Source organism: Lithobates pipiens, unplaced genomic scaffold (genome assembly GCF_037356315.1).
Source record: "Lithobates pipiens isolate NorthernLeopardFrog02 unplaced genomic scaffold, aLitPip1_a1.2 Scaffold_22, whole genome shotgun sequence".
Lineage (NCBI taxonomy): Eukaryota > Metazoa > Chordata > Amphibia > Anura > Ranidae > Lithobates > Lithobates pipiens.
In genome coordinates, this window is record NW_027507784.1 from 42234136 (window position 1) to 42251068 (window position 16933).

General features: G+C 51.8%; 1 long non-coding RNA gene across 2 annotated transcripts in view; it reads right to left on the bottom strand.

Moving 5' to 3' along the window:
- LOC143923680 (uncharacterized) overlaps positions 1-10731 on the bottom strand; it is a 34958-nt gene extending 24227 nt beyond the window's left edge. The window contains exon 1 of one of the 2 annotated variants that reach the window (XR_013261758.1): positions 10577-10731. This is a non-coding gene — a long non-coding RNA (uncharacterized LOC143923680). The remainder of the gene's footprint in view (positions 1-10576) is intronic. The other variant, XR_013261759.1, reaches the window with a different exon arrangement.
- Between the last annotated feature and the right edge of the window lie 6202 nt (positions 10732-16933).

Consider the following 16933-nt stretch of genomic DNA (forward strand, 5'->3'; position numbering starts at 1 on the left):
TGTGCCCTTCCTGTATCCTTCTTGTTGCCCCTGTGCCCCTCCTGTATCCTTCTTGCTGCCCCTGTGCCCCTTCCTGTATCCTTCTTGTTGCCCCTGTGCCCCTTCCTGTATCTTTCTTATTGCCCATGTGCCCCTCCTGTATCCTTCTTATTGCCCCTGTGCCCCTCCTGTGTCCTTCTTATTGCCCCTGTGCCCCTCCTGTATTCTTCTTATTGACCCTGTACCCCTCCTGTATCCTTTATGTGGCCCCTCTGTCCTTCCTGTATCCTTCTTGTTGCCCCTGTGCCCCGCCTGTATCATTCTTGCTGCCCCTGTGCCCCTCCTGTATCATCCTTGTTGCCCCTGTACCCCTCCTGTATCCTTTGTGTGGCCCCTGTGTCCCTCCTGTATGCTTCTTGTTGCCCCTCCTGTATCCTACTTGTGGCCCCTGTGCCTCTCCTGTATCCTTTGTGTGGCCCTCGTGTCATTTCTGTATCCTTCTTGTGGCCCCTGTGCCCCTCCTGTATCCTACCTGTGCCCCTCCAGTATCCTTCTTGTTGCCCTGTGCCCCTCCTGTATCCTTCTTATTGCCCCTGTACCCCTCCTGTATCCTACGTGTGGCCCCTGTGTCATTCCTGTGTTCTTCTTGTGGCCCGTTCCCTTCCTGTGTCGTTCTTGTTGCCCCTGTGACCCTCCTGTGTCCTTCTTGTTGCCCCTGTGCCCCTCCTGTGTCCTTCTTGTTGCCCCTGTGACCCTCCTGTGTCCTTCTTGTTGCCCCTGTGCCCCTCCTGTGTCCTTCTTGTTGCCCCTGTGACCCTCCTGTGTCCTTCTTGTTGCCCCTGTGCCCCTCCTGTGTCCTTCTTGTTGCCCCTGTGCCCCTCCTGTATCCTTTGTGTGGCCCCTGTGCCCCTCTTGTATCCTTCTTATTGCCCCTCTACCCCTCCTGTGCCCTTCCTGTGTTCTTCTTGTTGCCCTTGTACCCCTCCTGTATCCTTCTTATTGCCCCGTGCCTCTTCTGTATCCTTTGTGTGACCCCTGTGTTATTTCTGTATCCATCTTTTTGCCCCTGTGTCCCTCCTGTATCCTTCTTGTTGCCCCTGTACCCCTCCTGTGTCCTTCTTGTTGCCCCTGTACCCCTCCTGGTGCTGCTGTTCCCCTCCTGTATCCTTCTTGTGGCCCCTGTGTCATTCTTGTGTCCTTGTTGCCCCTGTGCCCCTCCTGTATCCTTCTTATTGCCCCTGTGCCCCTCCTGTATCCTTCTTGTTGCCCCTGTGCCCCTCCTGTATCCTTCTTGTTGCCCCTGTGCCCCTCCCATGTCCTTCTTGTTGCCCCTGTGCCCCTCCTGTGTCCTTCCTATTGCCCCTCTACCCCTCCTGTGTCCTTCTTGTTGCCCCTGTGCCCTTCCTGTGTTCTTCTTGTTGCCCTTGTACCCCTCCTGTATCCTTCTTATTGCCCCGTGCCTCTTCTGTATCCTTTGTGTGGCCCCTGTGTTATTTCTGTATCCATCTTTTTGCCCCTGTGTCCCTCCTGTATCCTTCTTGTTGCCCCTTTACCCCTCCTGTGTCCTTCTTGTTGCCCCTGTACCCCTCCTGGTGCTGCTGTTCCCCTCCTGTATCCTTCTTGTGGCCCCTGTGTCATTCTTGTGTCCTTGTTGCCCCTGTGCCCCTCCTGTATCCTTCTTATTGCCCCTGTGCCCCTCCTGTATCCTTCTTGTTGCCCCTGTGCCCCTCCTGTATCCTTCTTGTTGCCCCTCTACCCCTCCCATGTCCTTCTTGTTGCCCCTGTGCCCCTCCTGTGTTCTTCTTGTTGCCCCTATACCCCTCCTGTATCCTTCTTGTTGCACTTGTAACCCTCCTGTATCCTTCTTATTGCCCCTGTACCCATCCTTTGTTCTTCATGTTGTCCCTGTACCCCTCCTTTGTTCTTCATGTTGTCCCTGTACCCCTCCTGTATCCTTTGTGTGGCCCCTGTGCCCCTCCTGTATCCATCTTGTTGCCCCTGTGCCCCTCCTGTATCCTTCTTATTGCCCATGTGCCCCTCCTGTATCCTTCATGTTGCCCCTGTGCCCCTCCTGTATCCTTTGTGTGGCCCCTGTGCCCCTTCTGTGTCCTTCTTGGGGCCCTTGTGCCCCTCCTGTATCCTTCTTGTTACCCCTGTGCCCCTCCTGTATCCTTCCTGTTGCCCCTGTGCCCCTCCTGTATCCTTCCTGTTGCCCCTGTGCCCCTCCTGTATCCTTCCTGTTGCCCTTGTACCCCTCCTGTATCCTTTGTGTGGCCCGTGGTCCTCCTGTATCCTTCTTGTTGCCCCTCCTGTATCTTCCTTATTTCCCGTGTGCCCCTCTTGTATCCTTCTTATTGACCCTGTACCCCTCCTGTATCCTTTATGTGGCCCCTCTGTCCCTCCTGTATCCTTCTTGTTGCCCCTCCTTTATCCTTCTTATTGCCCCTGTGCCCCTCCTGTATCCTTATTGACCCTATACCCCTCCTGTATTCTTCTTGTTGCCCCTGTGCCCCTCCTGTATCCTTCTTGTTGCCCCTGTGCCCCTCCTGTATCCTTCTTATTGCCCATGTGCCCCTCTTGTATCCTACTTGTGGCCCCTGTGCCTCTCCTGTATCCTTTGTGTGGCCCTTGTGTCATTTCTGTATCCTTCTTGTGACCCCTGTGCCTCTCCTGTATCCTACCTGTGGCCCCTGTTCCCCTCCAGTATCCTTCTTGTTGCCCTGTGCCCCTCCTGTATCCTTCTTATTGCCCCCGTACTCCTCCTGTATCCTTCTTGTGGCCCCGGTGCCCCTCCTGTATCCTGCGTGTGGCCCCTGTGTCATTCCTGTGTTCTTCTTGTGGCCCCTGTTCCCCTCCTGTGTCCTTCTTGTTGCCCCTATGCCCCTTGTGTGTCCTTCTTGATGCCCCTCCTGTATCCTTTGTGTAGCCCCTGTGCCCCTCTTTTATCCTTCTTATTGCCCCTCTACCCCTCCTGTGTCCTTCTTGTTGCCCCTGTGCCCTTCCTGCGTTCTTCTCGTTGCCCTTGTACCCTTCCTGTATCCTTCATGTTGCCCCTGTACCCCTCCTTTGTTCTTCATGTTGTCCGTGTACCCCTCCTGTATCCTTTGTGTGGCCCCTGTGGCCCTCCTGTATCCTTCTTTTTGCCCCTGTGCCCCTCCTGTATCCTTCTTGTTGCCCCTGTACTCCTCCTGTGTCGTCCTTGTTGCCCCTGTGCCCCTCCTGTTGCTGCTGTGCCCCGCCTGTATCCTTCTTATTGCCCCTGTACCCCGCCTTTGTTCTTCATGTTGTCCCTGTACCCCTCCTGTATGCTTCTTGTGGCCCCTGTGCCCCTCCTGTATCCTTTCTTGTTGCCCCTGTGCCCCTCCTGTATCCTTCTTGTTGCCCCTGTGCCCCTCCTGTATCCTACTTGTGGCCCCTGTGCCTCTCCTGTATCCTTTGTGTGGACCCTGTGTCATTTCTTTATCCTTCTTTTTATCCCCTGTGCACCTCCTGTACCCTTCTTGTCGCTGCTGTGCCCCTCCTGTATCCTACTTGTGGCCCCTGTGCCTCTCCTGTATCCTTTGTGTGGACCCTGTGTCATTTCTTTATCCTTCTTTTTATCCCCTGTGCACCTCCTGTACCCTTCTTGTCGCTGCTGTGCCCCTCCTGTATCCTTCTTATTAATCCTGTACCCCTCCTGTATTCTTCTTGTAGCCCCTCCTGTATCCTTATTGTTGCCCCTGTACCCCTCCTGAATCCTTTGTGTGGCCCCTGTGTCCCTCCCGTATCCCTCTTGTTGCCCCTGTGCCCCTCCTGTATCCTTCTTGTTGCCCGTGCCCCTTCTTGTTGCCCGTTCTGTATCCTTCTATGTGCCCCTGTACCCCTCCTGTATCCTTCTTGTTGCTGCTGTGCCCCTCCTGTATCATTCTTGTTGCCCCTGTACCCCTCCTGTATCCTTCATATTGCCCCTGTGCCCCTCCTGTATCCTTATTGCCTGTGTGTCCTTCCTGTATCCTTTGTGTGGCCCTTGTGTAATTTCTCTGTCCTTCTTGTGGCCCCTGTGCCCCTCCTGTATCTTACTTGCGGCCCCTGTGCCCTTCCTGTATCCTTCTTGTTGCCCTGTGCCCCTCCTGTACATTCTTAGTGCCCGTCCTGTATCCTTCTTGTGGCACCTGTGCCCTTCCTGTATCCTTCTTGTTGCCCTGTGCCCCTCCTGTATGCTTCTTGTGGCCCCCGTGCCCCTCCTGTATCCTACATGTGGGCCATGTGTCATTCCTGTGTTCTTCTTGTGGCCCCTGTTCCACTCCTGTGTCCTTCTTGTTGCCCCTGTACCCCTCCTGTATCCTTCTTGTTGCCCCTGTACGACTCCTGTATCCTTCTTGTTGCTGCTGTGCCCCTCCTGTATCCTTCTTGTTGCTGCTGTGCCCCTCCTGTATCCTTCTTGTTGCTGCTGTGCCCCTCCTGTATCCTTCTTGTTGCCCCTGCTGTGTCCTTCTTGTTGCCCCTGTACCCCTCCTGTGTCCTTGTTGCTGCTGTGCCCCTCTTGTATCCTTCTTGTTGCCCCTGTGCCCCTGATGTATCCTTATTGACCCTATACCCCTCCTGTATTCTTCTTGTTGTCCCTGTGCCCCTTCTGTATCCTTTTTGTTGCCCCTGTGCCCCTCCTGTATCCTTATTGCCTGTGTGCCCTTCCTGTATCCTGCGCGTGTCCCCTGTGCCTCTCCTGTATCCTTTGTGTGGCCCTTGTGTAATTTCTGTGTCCTTCTTGTGGCCCCTCCTGCATCTTACTTGTGGCCGCTGTGCCCCTCCTGTATCCTTCTTATTGTCCCTGTGCCTCTCCTATATCCTTCTTATTGACCCTGTACCCCTCCTGTATACTTCTTGTTGCCCCTGTACCCCCTCCTGTAGCCACCTCGTTGCCCCTCCTGTATCATTCCTATTGACCCTGTACCCCTCCTGTATCCTTTATGTGGCCCCTCTGTCCCTCCTGTATCCTTCTTGTTGCCCCTCCTTTATCCTTCTTATTGCCCCTGTGCCCCTCCTGTATCCTTATTGACCCTATACCCCTCCTGTATTCTTCTTGTTGCCCCTGTGCCCCTCCTGTATCCTTCTTGTTGCCCCTCCTGTATCCTTCTTATTGCCCATGTGCCCCTCTTGTATCCTACTTGTGGCCCCTGTGCCTCTCCTGTATCCTTTGTGTGGCCCTTGTGTCATTTCTGTATCCTTCTTGTGACCCCTGTGCCTCTCCTGTATCCTATCTGTGGCCCCTGTTCCCCTCCAGTATCCTTCTTGTTGCCCTGTGCCCCTCCTGTATCCTTCTTATTGCCCCCGTACTCCTCCTGTATCCTTCTTGTGGCCCCGGTGCCCCTCTTGTATCCTGCGTGTGGCCCCTGTGTCATTCCTGTGTTCTTCTTGTGGCCCCTGTTCCCCTCCTGTGTCCTTCTTGTTGCCCCTATGCCCCTTGTGTGTCCTTCTTGATGCCCCTCCTGTATCCTTTGTGTAGCCCCTGTGCCCCTCTTTTATCCTTCTTATTGCCCCTCTACCCCTCCTGTGTCCTTCTTGTTGCCCCTGTGCCCTTCCTGCGTTCTTCTTGTTGCCCTTGTACCCCTCCTGTATCCTTCATGTTGCCCCTGTACCCCTCCTTTGTTCTTCATGTTGTCCGTGTACCCCTCCTGTATCCTTTGTGTGGCCCCTGTGGCCCTCCTGTATCCATCTTGTTGCCCCTGTGCCCCCCCTGTATCCTTCTTATTGCCCGTGTGCCCCTCCTGTATCCTACATGTGGACCCTGTGCCTCTTCTGTATCCTTTTTGTGGCCCCTGTGTCATTTCTGTATCCTTCTTTTTGCCCCTGTGCCCCTCCTGTATCCTTCTTGTTGCCCCCTGTACTCCTCCTGTGTCGTCCTTGTTGCCCCTGTGCCCCTCCTGTTGCTGCTGTGCCCCGCCTGTATCATTCTTATTGCCCCTGTACCCCTCCTTTGTTCTTCATGTTGTCCCTGTACCCCTCCTGTATGCTTCTTGTGGCCCCTGTGCCCCTCCTGTATCCTTTCTTGTTGCCCCTGTGCCCCTCCTGTATCCTTCTTAGTGCCCCTCCTGTATCCTTCTTAGTGCCCCTCCTGTATCCTTCTTGATGCCCCTGTGCCCCTCCTGTATCCTTCTTGTTGCCTGTGTGCCCCTCCTTTATACTTCTTGTTGCCTGTGTGCCCCTCCTGTATCCTACTTGTGGCCCCTGTGCCTCTCCTGTATCCTTTGTGTGGACCGTGTCATTTCTTTATCCTTCTTTTTGCCCCTGTGCACCTCCTGTACCTTTCTTGTCGCTGCTGTGCCCCTCCTGTATCCTTCTTATTAACCCTGTACCCCTCCTGTATCCTACATGTGGGCCATGTGTCATTCCTGTGTTCTTCTTGTGGCCCCTGTTCCACTCCTGTGTCCTTCTTGTTGCCCCTGTACCCCTCCTGTATCCTTCTTGTTGCCCCTGTACGACTCCTGTATCCTTCTTGTTGCTGCTGTGCCCATCCTGTATCCTTCTTGTTGCTGCTGTGCCCCTCCTGTATCCTTCTTGTTGCTGCTGTGCCCCTCCTGTATCCTTCTTGTTGCCCCTGCTGTGTCCTTCTTGTTGCCCCTGTACCCCTCCTGTGTCCTTCTTGTTGCCCTTGTACCCCTCCTGTGTCCTTGTTGCTGCTGTGCCCCTCTTGTATCCTTCTTGTTGCCCCTGTGCCCCTCCTGTATCCTTATTGACCCTATACCCCTCCTGTATTCTTCTTGTTGCCCCTGTGCCCCTTCTGTATCCTTCTTGTTGCCCCTGTGCCCCTCCTGTATCCTTATTGCCTGTGTGCCCTTCCTGTATCCTGCGTGTGGCCCCTGTGCCTCTCCTGTATCCTTTGTGTGGCCCTTGTGTAATTTCTGTGTCCTTCTTGTGGCCCCTCCTGCATCTTACTTGTGGCCGCTGTGCCCTTCCTGTATCCTTCTTGAGGCCCCTGTGCCCCTCCTGTATCCTTCTTATTGACCCTGTACCCCTCCTGTATACTTCTTGTTGCCCCTGTACCCCCTCCTGTAGCCTCCTCGTTGCCCCTCCTGTATCATTCTTGTTGCCCCTGTACCCCTCCTGTATCCTTCTTATTGTCCCTGTGCCTCTCCTATATCCTTCTTATTGACCCTGTACCCCTCCTGTATACTTCTTGTTGCCCCTGTACCCTCTCCTGTAGCCACCTCGTTGCCCCTCCTGTATCATTCTTATTGACCCTGTACCCCTCCTGTATCCTTTATGTGGCCCCTCTGTCCCTCCTGTATCCTTCTTGTTGCCCCTCCTTTATCCTTCTTATTGCCCCTGTGCCCCTCCTGTATCCTTATTGACCCTATACCCCTCCTGTATTCTTCTTGTTGCCCCTGTGCCCCTTCTGTATCCTTCTTGTTGCCCCTGTGCCCCTCCTGTATCCTTCTTGTTGCCCCTGTGCCCCTCCTGTATCCTTCTTATTGCCCATGTGCCCCTCCTGTATCCTTCTTATTGCCCATGTGCCCCTCCTGTATCCTTCTTATTGCCCATGTGCCCCTCCTGTATCCTTCTTATTGCCCATGTGCCCCTCTTGTATCCTACTTGTGGCCCCTGTGCCTCTCCTGTATCCTTTGTGTGGCCCTTGTGTCATTTCTGTATCCTTCTTGTGACCCCTGTGCCTCTCCTGTATCCTTCTTGTTGCCCTGCGCCCCTCCTGTATCCTTCTTATTGCCCCCGTACTCCTCCTGTATCCTTCTTGTGGCCCCGGTGCCCCTCTTGTATCCTGCGTGTGGCCCCTGTGTCATTCCTGTGGCCCCTGTTCCCCTCCTGTGTCCTTCTTGTTGCCCCTATGCCCCTTGTGTGTCCTTCTTGATGCCCCTCCTGTATCCTTTGTGTAGCCCCTGTGTCCCTCTTTTATCCTTCTTATTGCCCCTCTACCCCTCCTGTGTCCTTCTTGTTGCCCCTGTGCCCTTCCTGCGTTCTTCTTGTTGCCCTTGTACCCCTCCTGTATCCTTCATGTTGCCCCTGTACCCCTCCTTTGTTCTTCATGTTGTCCGTGTACCCCTCCTGTATCCTTTGTGTGGCCCCTGTGGCCCTCCTGTATCCATCTTGTTGCCCCTGTGCCCCCCCTGTATCCTTCTTATTGCCCGTGTGCCCCTCCTGTATCCTACATGTGGACCCTGTGCCTCTTCTGTATCCTTTTTGTGGCCCCTGTGTCATTTCTGTATCCTTCTTTTTGCCCCTATGCCCCTCCTGTATCCTTCTTGTTGCCCCCTGTACTCCTCCTGTGTCATCCTTGTTGCCCCTGTGCCCCTCCTGTTGCTGCTGTGCCCCGCCTGTATCCTTCTTATTGCCCCTGTACCCCTCCTTTGTTCTTCATGTTGTCCCTGTACCCCTCCTGTATGCTTCTTGTGGCCCCTGTGCCCCTCCTGTATCCTTTCTTGTTGCCCCTGTGCCCCTCCTGTATCCTTCTTAGTGCCCCTCCTGTATCCTTCTTGTTGCCCCTGTGCCCCTCCTGTATCCTTCTTGTTGCCTGTGTGCCCCTCCTGTATCCTACTTGTGGCCCCTGTGCCTCTCCTGTATCCTTTGTGTGGACCCTGTGTCATTTCTTTATCCTTCTTTTTGCCCCTGTGCACCTCCTGTACCCTTCTTGTCGCTGCTGTGCCCCTCCTGTATCCTTCTTATTAATCCTGTACCCCTCCTGTATTCTTCTTGTAGCCCCTCCTGTATCCTTATTGTTGCCCCTGTACCCCTCCTGAATCCTTTGTGTGGCCCCTGTGTCCCTCCCGTATCCCTCTTGTTGCCCGTGCCCCTTCTTGTTGCCCGTTCTGTATCCTTCTATGTGCCCCTGTACCCCTCCTGTGTCCTTCTTGCTGCCCCTGTACCCCTCCTGTATCCTTCTTGTTGCTGCTGTGCCCCTCCTGTATCATTCTTCTTGCCCCTCCTGTATCATTCTTGTTGCCCCTGTGCCCCTCCTGTATCATTCTTGTTGCCCCTGTGCCCCTCCTGTATCCTTCATATTGCCCCTGTGCCCCTCCTGTATCCTTATTGCCTGTGTGCCCTTTCTGTATCCTACGTGTGGCCCCTGTGCCTCTCCTGTATCCTTTGTGTGGCCCTTGTGTAATTTCTCTGTCCTTCTTGTGGCCCCTGTGCCCCTCCTGTATCTTACTTGTGGCCCCTGTGCCCTTCCTGTATCCTTCTTGTTGCCCTGTGCCCCTCCTGTACATTCTTAGTGCCCGTCCTGTATCCTTCTTGTGGCGCCTGTGCCCTTCCTGTATCCTTCTTGTTGCCCTGTGTCCCTCCTGTATGCTTCTTGTGGCCCCCGTGCCCCTCCTGTATGCTTCTTGTGGCCCCCGTGTCCCTCCTGTATCCTACATGTGGGCCATGTGTCATTCCTGTGTTCTTCTTGTGGCCCCTGTTCCACTCCTGTGTCCTTCTTGTTGCCCCTGTACCCCTCCTGTGTGCTTCTTGTTGCCCCTGTACCCCTCCTGTATCCTTCTTGTTGCCCCTGTACGACTCCTGTATCCTTGTTGCTGCTGTGCCCCTCCTGTATCCTTCTTGTTGCTGCTGTGCCCCTCCTGTATCCTTCTTGTTGCCCCTGTACCCCTCCTGTGTCCTTCTTGTTGCCCTTGTACCCCTCCTGTGTCCTTGTTGCTGCTGTGCCCCTCGTGTATCCTTCTTGTTGCCCCTGTGCCCCTTCTGTATCCTTCTTGTTGCCCCTGTGCCCCTCCTGTATCCTTATTGCCTGTGTGCCCTTCCTATATCCTGCGTGTGGCCCCTGTGCCTCTCCTGTATCCTTTGTGTGGCCCTTGTGTAATTTCTGTTTTCCTTCTTGTGGCCCCTCCTGCATCTTACTTGTGGCCGCTGTACCCTTCCTGTATCCTTCTTGAGGCCCCTGTGCCTCTCCTGTATCCTTCTTATTGACCCTGTAACCCTCCTGTATACTTCTTGTTGCCCCTGTACGCCCTCCTGTAGCCTCCTCGTTGCCCCTCCTGTATCATTCTTGTTGCCCCTGTACCCCTCCTGTATCCTTCTTATTGTCCCTGTGCCTCTCCTGTATCCTTCTTATTGCCCCTCCGGTCTCCTTCTTGTGGCCCCTGTGCCCCTCTTGTCTACATCTTGTGGCTCCTGTGCCCCACCTGTGGCTCCTGTGTCATTCCTGTGTTCTTTTTGTGGCCCCTTTGCCCTTCTTGCTGCCCCTGTGCCACTCCTGTATCCTTCGTAATGCCCCTGTGCCCCACCTGTACCCTTATTGCCCCTGTGCCTCTCCTGTATCCTTTTTATTGCCCCTCCTGCATAATTCGTATTGCCCCTGTGCCCCTTCTGTATCCTTCTTGTTGCCCCTGTACTCCTCATATGTCCTTCTTGTTGCCCCTGTACCCCACCTATATCCTTTGTGTGGCCCCTGAGCCCCTCCTGTATCCTTCTTTTTGTCCCTCTCGCCTACATCTTGTGGCCCATGAGCCCTTCTTTTTGCTCCTGTACCCCCTCCTTTATCTTTCTTGTTGCCCCTGTACCCCCCCCCTGTCCTTGTTTTTGCCCCTGTACCCCTCCTGTATGCTTCTTGTTGCCCCCATGCCCATCTTAGGGCCCCCTGTGCCCGGTGATATAAAGAGCCTCATTGACTGACCTGTCACCGGGGATCCCGGACACATCTGAGGAGAACACACCGATCACACCTCGTCCGCCCACCACACACTGTGTGCACAACGTAAACAATGAGCCGGGGAACACATGACCGGAATAAAATGTTCCTCCCAAACAAACGTTCCCAATACAACACAGTGTACACCGCGACATCTAGTGTTCAATGTGGAAAGTGCAGGACACCAGCAGGTTATTTTTGGTCAGTGATTTCATCTCTTCATCAGACAACAAAGAAAAATCTGACATCCCCACAGCACATCCCGGGGGGGCTCCATACTAACAAATCATTGCACCTAATAAAGATTATATAACATTATATAAATAATAACGTTTTTAAAAAAACCGAATAAAGTCTAATTTAAGATTTTAATGATAAAGTTATCATTGATTTTTTTAATTTATTTTTTTACTATACATTTTGGTTATGGTTGGGCACAATTACATATAAAACATAAATTAAAGTCATTAAACCAAATAAAGCTTATATAAGATTTTATAACAATTAATCTAGAAATAAACCTGGTAAAGCCTAATGTAGGATTTTATAAACAAAAACCTAGAAATAAACCAAATATTATTATTATTATTATTATACAGGATCTATATAGGGCCGACAGTTTGCGCAGCGCTTTACAACATGAGGGCAGACAGTACAATTACAGTACAATTCAATACACCTGCTCTTATAAGATGTAATAAATAATAACCTAGAAATAAACCTAATAATAATAATTATAAAATTATATAGATAATAATGTTTATTATTTATTATAATTAATGGTATTATTATAGCCAATAGATGGTTGCATACAACTGAAATTGACAACAAAAAAAACAAAAACAAAAAAAAAAAAAACACAACACCCTGGTGACATTTAGAAATACAAAGAAAAATGTAAAATAATAACAACAAAGACCTGTACAATTGGGCCAAAGGCTGGCAGCGCTACAAGTCATTTCTATGGCCCCTGTGGCCCTCCTATTTCCTTCTTGTGGCCCCTGTGTCCCCTCTGTGTCCTTCTTGTGACCCCTGTATCCCTCCTGTGTCCTTCTTGTGACCCCTGTATCCCTCCTGTGTCCTTCTTGTGACCCCTGTATCCCTCCTGTGTCCTTCTTGTGACCCCCGTGTCGCTTCTGTGGCCCATGTGTCCTTCTTGTGTCCCACCTGTGTCTCTGCTGAGTCCTTCATGTGACCCCTGTATCCCTCCTGTACCCCTCCTGTGTCCTTCTTGTTACCTCAGTGTTGCTTCTGTGGCCCATGTGTCCTTCTTGTGGCTCCTTTGTCTCATTTTGGCTCCTGTGGGCTGTGGGTTAGAAATGATTCCCATATCTGTCAGATTTTTTAAAAAATATTTTATTTAATATTTTCAATATTTTTATTTTTATATTTTAACACTAATATATAACATTAGCTCCCGTTACATAACATTATATGTTGTTACATGTTTGTCACTGAACATACACTACATAAAGTTTTTGAGGAAAAAAAACAAAAAAAAAACGTTGATTTTCTAAGGCAGCTGCGCCCTCTGCTGGCCGTCAGATGTTCAGTGGTAAGTTCATTGCATCTGCTCTCTTGGATTCTCGGGACAGAGCTACACTCAGTATGCACATCACCATCTGAGATTACAGAATTTTTTTTTTTTTTTTTTTTGAGATTACAGAATTTAGCACATTAACATAAGATTTATCAAATCTAGGCAAATATAAGGATATAAAATATATATTGTTTTATATAAACAGGCAGAAAATTGCAGCATGTAGATGTCAGTAATATTATGTTATTTTCAAAGATGACATCACTTGTCAGTTGGTGAGGGTCAAAGGTCAGCGTCAGTTGGTGAAGGTCAAAGGTCAGCGGCAGTTGGTGAAGGTCAAAGGTCAGCGGCAGTTGGTCAGAGCCCATATAAGGCAGCTGCACCTTTTGCTGGGCGTCAGATGTTGTTGACTCCTCGCAGCGGTAAGACCATTGCTTCTACTCTCCTGCATTCTGGGGACAGAGCTACACTCAGTATGCACATCACCATCTGAGATTACAGAATTTTGCACATTATCATAAGATTTATCAAATCTAGGCAAATATAAGATATAAAATATATATTTTTTATATAAACAGGCAGAAAATTGCAGCATGTGGCTGTCAGTAATGTTATGTAATGGGTGCTTATGTTATGTACTAGTCTATTTTTAGACATTTGACAGTTATTTTCAAAGCTGACATCACTTGTCAGTTGGTGAAGGTCTTTTCTTCAAGCCAAACCCGAACATTTTCACGGCGCATGGCAATTTTTTGTAGTACACGCTATAGGATTGTAAAATAGCTCGGGTTACCCAAAAAGAGTAGTAATGAAGTGTGCTATAGTGAACAGTTGCTATAGCCAAATTGCATTAACAGTGGGGGGGCTTAAATGGACATGATTAAATAAAACAAAAGCATTTAGTGTACCCATAAAATATGATTCGATTAATAAAAGAAATGTCAGTGAAAATAGCCTACCATAAAAGTGGACACTGTCAGCCAGTAGGAAGGTGTCAGTAGAGCAGTAAATGGTGTCAGTAGAGCAGTGTACAGTGTCAGAAGGGCAGTAAATGGTGTGCCCCTCATGTATCCTTCTTGTTGCCCCTGTGCCCCTCCTGTATCCTTCGTGTTGCCCCTGTACCCCTCCTGTTGCTGCTGTGCCCCTCCTGTATCCTTCTTGTGGCCCGTGTCATTCTTATGTCCTTCTCGTTGCCCCTGTGCCCTTCCTGTATCATTCTTGTTGCCCCTGTGCCCCTCCTGTATCCTTCTTTTTGCCCCTGTATCCCACCTGTATCCTTCGTATTGCCCTTGTGCCCCTCCTGTATCCTACGTGTGGCTCTTGTGTCATTTCTGCGTCCTTCTTGGGGCCCCTGTGCCCCTCCTGTATGCTTCTTGTGGCTCCTGTGCCCCTCATGTATCCTTATTGTTGCCCCTGTGCCCCTCCTGTATCCTTTGTGTGGCCTGTGTCGCTCCAGTATCCTTCTTGTTGCCCCTGTGCCCCTCCTGTATCCTTCTTGTTGCCCCTGTGCCCCTTCTGTATCCTTCTTGTTGCCCGTGCCCCTTCTGTATCCTTCTTGTTGCCCATGTGCCCCTCCTGTATCCTTCTTGTTGCTGCTGTGCCCCTCCTGTATCCATCTTGTTGCCCCTGTACCCCTCCTGTATCCTTCTTGTTGCCCCTGTGCCCCTCCTATATCCTTTTTATTGCCCCTGTGCCCCTCCTGTATCCTTATTGCCCCTGTGCCCCTACTGTATCCTTCTTATTGCCTGTGTGCCCTTCCTGTATCCTACATGTGGCCCCTCTGCCTCTCCTGTATCCTTTGTGTGGCCCTTGTGTAATTTCTGTGTCCTTCTTGTGGCCCCTGTGCCCCTCTTGTGTCTTACTTGTGGCCCCTGTGCCCTTCCTGTATCCTTCTATTTACCCCATGTACACCTCCTTAATCTTTTTTGTTGCCCCTGTACCCCTTCTTGTTGTCCCTGTGCCCCTCCTGTATCCTTTGTGTGGCCTCTGTGCCCCTCCTTTATCCTTCTTATTGCCCTCTATCCCACCTGTGTCCTTCTTGTTGCCCACGTGCCCCTCCTCTGTTCTTCTTGTTGCCCCTGTAGCCCTCCTGTGTTCTTCTTGTTGCCCTTGTACCCCTCCTGTATCCTTCTTGTTGCCTCTGTACCCCTCCTTTGTTCTTCTTGTTGCCCCAGTACCCCTCCTGTATCCTTCTTGAAGCCCCTGTGCCCCTCCTGTATCCTTATTGACCCTGTGCCCCTCCTGTCTCCTTGTGGCCCCTGTGCCCCTCCCATCTACTTCTTGTGGCCCCTGTGCCCCTCCTGGATCCTACGTGTGGCCCCTGTGTCATTCCTGTGTTCTTCTTGTGGCCCCTGTGCCCCTCCTGTGCCCTTCTTGTTGCCCCTCCTGTATCCGTATTGCCCCTGTGCCCCCTTGTATCCTTCTTGTGGCCCCTGTGCCCCTCCTGTATCCTTCTTGAGGCCCTTGTGTCATTCATGTGTTCTTCTTGTGGCCCCTGTGCCCCTCCTGTATCCTTCTTATTGACCCTGTACCCCTCCTGTATACTTCTTGTTGCCCCTGTACCCCCTCCTGTAGCCTCCTCATTGCCCATGTGCCCCTCCTGTATCCTTCTTGTTGCCCCTGTACCCCTCCTGTATCCTTCTTGTTGTTCCTGTACCCCTCCTGTATCCTTCTTATTGTCCCTGTGCCTCTGCTGTATCCTTCTTATTGACCCTCCGGTCTCCTTCTTGTGGCCCTGTGCCCCTCTCGTCTACAACTTGTGGCCCCTGTGCCCCTCCTGTGTCCTTCTTGTTGCCCCTCCTGTATCTGTATTGCCCCTGTGCCCCCCCTTGTATCCTTCTTGTGGCCCCTGTGCCCATCCTGTATCATTCTTGAGGCCCCTGTGTCATTCATGTGTTCTTCTTGTGGCCCCTGTGCCCCTCCTGTATCCTTCTTATTGACCCTGTACCCCTCCTGTATACTTCTTGTTGACCCTGTACCCTCTCCTGTAGCCTCCTCGTTGCCCCTCCTGTATCCTTCTTTTTGGCCCTGTGCCTCTCCTATATCCTTCTTAATGACCCTGTGCCCCTCCTGTCTCCTTCTTGTGGCCCCTGTGCCCCTCTTGTCTACATCTTGTGGCCCCTGTGCCCCTCCTGTGTCCTACGTGTGGCTCCTGTGTTATTCCGGTGTTCTTCTTGTGGCCCCTGTGCCCTTCTTGCTGCCCCTGTGCCCCACCTGTACCCTTATTGCCCCTGTGCCGCTCCTGTATCCTCTTTATTGCCCCTCCTGTATAATTCGTATTGCCCCTGTGCCCCTCCTGTTTCCTTCTTGTGGCCCCTGTATCATTCATGTGTTCTTCTTGTGGCCCCTGTGCCCCTCCTGTTTTCTTCTTATTGACCCTGTACCCCTCCTGTATACTTCTTGTTGCCCCTGTACCCCCTCCTGTAGCCTCCTCGTTGCCCCACCTGTATCTTTCTTGTTGCCCCTATACCCCTCCTGTATCCTTCTTATTGTCCCTGTGCCTCTCCTATATCCTTCTTACTGACCCTGTGCCCCTCCTGTATCCTTCTTATTGCCCCTCCGGTCTCCTTCTTGTGGCCCCTGTGACCCTCCTGTGTCCTACGTGTGGCTCCTATGTCATTCCTGTGTTCTTCTTGTGGCCCCTGTGCCTCTCCTGTATCCTTCTTAATGCCCCTGTGCCCCACCTATACCCTTATTGCCCCTGTGCCTCTCCTGTATCCTCTTTATTGCCCCTCCTGTATAATTCGTATTGCCCCTGTACCCCTCCTGTATCCTTCTTGTGGCCCCTGTGTCATTCATGTGTTCTTCTTGTGGCCCCTGTACCCCTTCTGTATCTTTCTTGTTGCCCCTGTACTCCTCATATGTCCTTCTTGTTGCCCCTGTACCCCACCTATATCCTTTGTGTGGCCCTGAGCCCCTCCTGTATCCTTCTTTTTGCCCCTCTCGCCTACATCTTGTGGCCCCTGTGCCCCTCCTGTATCCTTCTTATTGACCCTGTACCCCTGCTGTATACTTCTTGTTGCCCCTGTACCCCCTCCTGTAGCCTCCTCGTTGCCCCTCCTGTATCCTTCTTGTTGCCCCTGTACCCCTCCTGTATCCTTCTTGTTGGCCCTGTACCCCTCCTGTATCCTTCTTATTTTCCCTGTGCCTCTCCTGTATCCTTCTTATTGACCCTCCGGTCTCCTTCTTGTGGCCCTGTGCCCCTCTCGTCTACATCTTGTGGCTCCTGTGCCCCTCCTGTGTCATTCTTGTGGCCCCTGTGCCCATCCTGTATCCTTCTTGAGGCCCCTGTGTCATTCATGTGTTCTTCTTGTGGCCCCTGTGCCCCTCCTGTATCCTTCTTATTGACCCTGTACCCCTCCTGTATACTTCTTGTTGCCCCTGTACCCCCTCCTGTAGCCTCCTCGTTGCCCCTCCTGTATCTTTCTTGTTGCCCCTGTACCCCTCCTGTATCCTTCTTATTGTCTCTGTGCCTCTCCTATATCCTTCTTACTGACCCTGTGCCCCTCCTGTATCCTTCTTATTGTCTCTGTGCCTCTCCTATATCCTTCTTACTGACCCTGTGCCCCTCCTGTATCCTTCTTATTGCCCCTCCGGTCTCCTTCTTGTGGCCCCTGTGCCCCTCCTGTGTCCTACGTGTGGCTCCTATGTCATTCCTGTGTTCTTCTTGTGGCCCCTGTGCCTCTCCTGTATCCTTCTTAATGCCCCTGTGCCCCACCTATACCCTTATTGCCCTTGTGCCTCTCCTGTATCCTTTTTATTGCCCCTCCTGTATAATTCGTATTGCCCCTGTGCCCCCCTGC